The sequence below is a fragment of the Microtus oregoni genome, unplaced genomic scaffold, assembly GCF_018167655.1.
Source record: "Microtus oregoni isolate MIOR12 unplaced genomic scaffold, Mior012 000101F_ref0000407, whole genome shotgun sequence".
In the NCBI taxonomy this organism is placed as follows: Eukaryota; Metazoa; Chordata; class Mammalia; order Rodentia; family Cricetidae; genus Microtus; species Microtus oregoni.
In genome coordinates this window covers 3064169-3069404 of record NW_024544715.1, presented here as the reverse complement: position 1 = coordinate 3069404, position 5236 = coordinate 3064169, and positions in this window count along the sequence as shown.

Below are 5236 nucleotides of genomic sequence, written 5' to 3'. Positions count from 1 at the left end.
TACAAACAGTTGGAATGTTAATGTGTCTAAAACTTACACCTTTTTGTTAACTCAAAAACCTCTTGTGAGCTCCGGGGAGTCAACCTGGATCCACCTGGAACAGGTCAGATGCTCTATCGAATGCACTCCAGGTAAGAACTAGCAAGCATTAGACTAAGTTTTCCGCCTTTCCCTGGTCTTGGGACCCACTCCCTCAAGTACGAGAATCTAAGGAAAATATTATATTTCACCAAGACTATTTTTTTTTTAAGTTTTCAAGTTCTCTGTAGCTTTGGAGCACGTCCTGGAACTAGTTTTTGTAGATAAGATTGGCCTCGACTCACAGAGATCTGCCTGCCTCTGCCTTCCAAGTGCTGGGATTAAAGGCATTCACCACCACCGTCTGGCCCCCAACCTTAATTTTTATCTTCTTCCCTGCCAACATCTCTCCAGGTCCAAGTGGCTCCTGACAGTTCCATAGAGCCCAGACAGTGAAGTGAAGCATCCAGCTACCCCAGGCACTGGTCAGCACCCTAACTTTCTCAGGTGCTCTGAGATTCCAATGCCCCCAAATCATCAGGAAGTAGTCTCTAGACCTCGGCACCTTCATTCCCCTAACCTGCCACCCCATAACACCTCACTTTTATAATAAACAGATGAGAGGAATGTTGTCATCCAGGTCCACCCCTTGAAGAGCAGGCCGAGGGCGTCAGCCCTGTGTGCATGCGCAGTGCGGAGGCGGTACCTTGGCCTACTGTGTGGTCTCTATGCACATGTGCTGCATCCCTCCCTTTAAAAGGCGGAACCCCACCTGCTTTCTCTCTCTCCTTCCCTCTCTCCAGCCCCCGCCTGTCTCCCTTCTCACGAAACCACTCTGTGCTCCCTTTCTCTCTTTCCTCTCTCCTTCCCTTCCCCCAATAAAAACTCTATATGCAAGCTTGCTGCATGATGGCCTCTCTCTCTCTCTCTCTCTCTCTCTCTCTCTCTCTCTCTCTCCATTTTTAAAATTATAACAGTGGGACTTTCTTCTCCATTAAAACTTTTTGGAAGGATGTGAATCCTAAGTTGGTCAAGTTGACAATAATGCAAACCATGAGGCCCGGCTGCAAACACAAGTACACAAACCAGTCCAAACACTGTTAGTGAAGTAAGTTTTGCTCTTTCATCTCACCTCCGGTCGACATCTCATGTGTTCCCTGTTCTTTCTACAGGCAACTTCGTGCCACATCGTGAGCATCTTCATTACGTTCTTGTTGCGTTGTGTAACCCTTTGGCATACACAGCAGCTTGCCTGTGTCCTGCATAAACATCTCTTGAGCTGAATCGTCTTCTCTAACCACAGCCAGGAAGGAAAGCCTCCTCTAGGGAGCCATGGAGAGAATGGTAGTGGTGAAGGGAAGAGTCCTCTTCCAGGGATGTCACATGATCCAAATATTTAGCCCCAGGCCTTTTCTATGGCATCTATGGAGAACCGAATTAGCTTCAGGAGAATTTGATGTGTAACACGGATGATGGTCATGCTCCTGTCAGTCCCCACGGATGATACTGGCACAATGACAGGAATCATGCTGTCATGCATAGAATGATAAAGGTGGATGCCATCTCATCTCCACTCTGGACATATTTCAAAATGGCAAGAGAATGAAATTTACAGTTAACGCTGGTGCCCCAGACTGTGAAACTCTTTCTGCTGTGTAAGAGATGAAAAACGTACACTCCTCAGCCGCATAAATATGCCCCGTTTCGATAGATAGCCGCCTGTGCTGCTTGTGTTTGCTCGCTCCCATTAGAACCCTCGTGGCTCACATGCAGGTCACAGTCTCTACACTAGATCAGGACACCTGAAGTGGCCTCCGCAGATGATAGAGACACTGAAGAAAAGAGCCAGCAGTGGCTTCCGGATGCTTTTGAGATGCCCAAATTACAATCTGCATCGTCCGGCCTGATAAAATGTTATTCTGATTGCAGTCATCCCAGAGACAAACTTGCTCCTCCCTTCTCATCTGTCCAAGAAGGACTTGTTAAAAATCTTGAATTTCCAATTCCATCTGAAATTTATAACTCAATAATTCTGGGTTATACCTGGGGACCTACATTTTATTACACTGTGTAGCTCACCCCAGATGGCTCTTGATCAATAAACGTGGGCCTGTCGCAAAGAGGAAGGAAAATGAGGTGAGTTATCTTTTATTCATGAGATTTTTATTTGTTTGGGGGATTTGGGGGTCTTTGGGTAATAGGTATAGAAAATTAGGAGTAATACCTGGCCAACTTTTATAGTTGAGGAACGAACTTCAGGCAACAATGTAATTAAGTTCTACTTAATGTATGAACATACATTTGTTCATTAAGAACACAACACTCGTTAGACGGAAAATATGAACATGGATCCCAATGTTCAAGAAAAGCAGAGATCAACCCAAAACTGATCACTGCAGCAGCTCAGACAGCAGAGCACTCCTCTCCAACTCTCCGTTTCAACAAGGTAAGAAAGGAGCACCATGGAGCAGGGCATGGTGTGCTTGTCATCCCAGACTTCCCATAAATATTCCATGTTTTCTGATGAAGCCTGAGGGCCAAGGGCCTATGCAGCTCTCCAGGGTAACAGACCGTAAAGGGATGTCAATGGCCTGCCTGGCTTTCCTCTCAACATCACTAAAGGAAACTAAAGTCCAGACTAAGGGACTTGTGAAGATTCTGGTTCATTGACAGCAGAGCTCACACTAATGCAAAGCCTTCTCAGGTGTTGCTGCATCTTATGGAGGTTGCCCATTTCTTAGTCCTACAGATATCTGGTAAGCCCACATCACGCTAGCCCTGCACTATGGTCTGAGCATAGAAACTTGAGTAAAATCTTCTATTTCTCTATCTGAAGGATAAAGAGACCCGGGAATAAGGTTCATGAAACCAACTTCCTTTAACCTCTTTTCCGTTAGCAAAAGCTGCCGCAACTCGCTGCTGTGGGCCTCAATTTGAGACCCAGTTCATATCATGTCCAACCTCTTATCTTCCTGTCTGGCCAATTGGGACCTTTCAGCCAGATCTCCCATGGCAGTGGTATTGACCTGCCTATGAAGGGGGCAGCAAGTGGTCCGGAGTATTGACTTCATGGCGGATGCTTCCTGTTTGGCTCTGGGGTGGTGCCTACCTAGGCTTGATTTGTTTTCTAGGTTCCCTTCGCCTGGAGCCAGTCTGTGGATTCAGGCCTCTCCTACCCTCTCCCAGTTCTCACGCCTCCAACAGGGATTGTCTGAGATAGAGCTGGATCCCATCTTACACCTCTCCCTCACTTTTCAATTGTTTGCATTAGCGCCATGTCCATTCTCTGTCTCTCCAAATTGTTCCATAGCTCATTTCTCCTTATTTGTCAGTTTACAAATAGAAGATTTTAATTGCAATCAGAAGCTTGAACATCTGAAGATGGGAGATTACCCAGTCCTTAAAATAAACGATGCATAAATATAAGTACCTCAGTTTACATTCTCTAGAACTCGTGTCAAAGACACACGTGCCATGCCTGTAAGCCATGACTGGGAAGTGGGTCAGAGACACACAGATCCCTGGAGCTTATTGGCCAGTCAGGATAGACAAATGGATTAGCTTTAGGTTCAATGAGAAATCCTATCTCAGAAAAAAAAAAAAAGGCAGAACGTGACTTAGGAAGACATGCTCTCTCTAGCCTCCACATTCATGCACACACATATGTGTACACACCTACATGAATATACACACACATGCATGCACTCTCTCACACACACACAGCTACACCACAGCTTGGAGATTTTAGAGGAAAATTATTCCCAATGAATGAATTCTTTCAGTTTGAAGAGAAAACAAGGAGGCAGAATTGATCGAGTCTTACAACTCAGCCTTTCAGGAAAACTCAGCCTATCAGGGACTCACCACTTTCGTTGGTGGCTGCTGTTGGTGATGAGCTGATTTTCTGGCGTTGCTTCTTCACCAATGCAAATCTGAATTGACCAATTGCATCTCACAGCTATAAACCCCAGACCATTCCCCAGGAAATGCAGCGTCATAAAATACCTCACTTTCTGTCAGAGTAAAGTGTCAGTGATGGGGAAAAGCAAGCCCTCCTTGCTGCCTTCAAGGGCGCTAAATCATTTTATCTATGTTTACACATCACTTAGGTTTCAGAAATGCATAAATTTGGTTATCCAGTTAGATAAAATTTTTGCTTTAGAACTAGGACTCCATCTCTTATGTCTTCTCAAAGAAATTAATATGCATTTGTCAAACATTGCAGATGCAGCACAGATGCAATGTGACTAACTGAATTTTGTTGTTAGATCTAAATGTCTTCTAGTGAGTTTTCAGGTAACTGTCTTGTGCTTCATTGTAAGCTGTGTGCTATGAGGTTAATCAAGTGAATTTGACATAGTTAACGGCAGGCTCTCAACGTTTTTCAAAAACTGATAGAAGAGGAAAATACACAGGAAATTACTACAGCATCTGGAAGAGCCTTAAATTCTACCACTTGTGAGGGTTGATTTTCATTGACTTGACTGGACTGAGAAGCACCTAGAGCAGTAAGGGATGTGTCTGAGCTGGCATTTTCAGTAAACCCATGGAGGAAGTATACACAGCACCATTTGCTTAGCTTGAGGGTCCAGATATAATAAAAAGGAAAGAAAGGAGAAAGCTCCAATTTGTCAGAGGCACCCCCACTCCTTCCTGGTCACAGTGAAGCGAACTGTTTTAATCAGCTGCACTCTCCCTGCCAAGATGGTCTGTGGCCTCTGAAACCATGAACACAATCTTTCCTTCTGTTAAATTGTTTATGACAGACATTCTATTACATTGACCACACAGCTAACCTGCCATCCCCCTTTCCTTCTTAGACATATTCCTGATATTCACCAATATTCCTGGATTTTCTGTCTTTGTAAGTAACTACTTGCCTTTCTCAACTCTTTGAATCCATTGACCTGTGTTGACCATGCAAGCAAAAAGATGGATGATAGAGAGGGATGCTAGGCTCTGATAGCTGCCTTACTTTCCTGTCTGTCTTGTGCTTTCTAACACAGCAGCGATGCAGGAGGCTTCAAGATAAAAGGGCATAAAGCCTGAATCAGCATGTATTGTTTGTCCAGAGTTGTACTGTGCATCCCTTGGAGTTATAGCACGAGCTAGAAAACATTTGGTTTTGGTTGTTAATGCTAGGCTACTGAAGCTTTAGGGTAATTTGTTACCACAGTACAAACTAGCATAGCCTAAGCAAAATCTTCACTTTATGCAT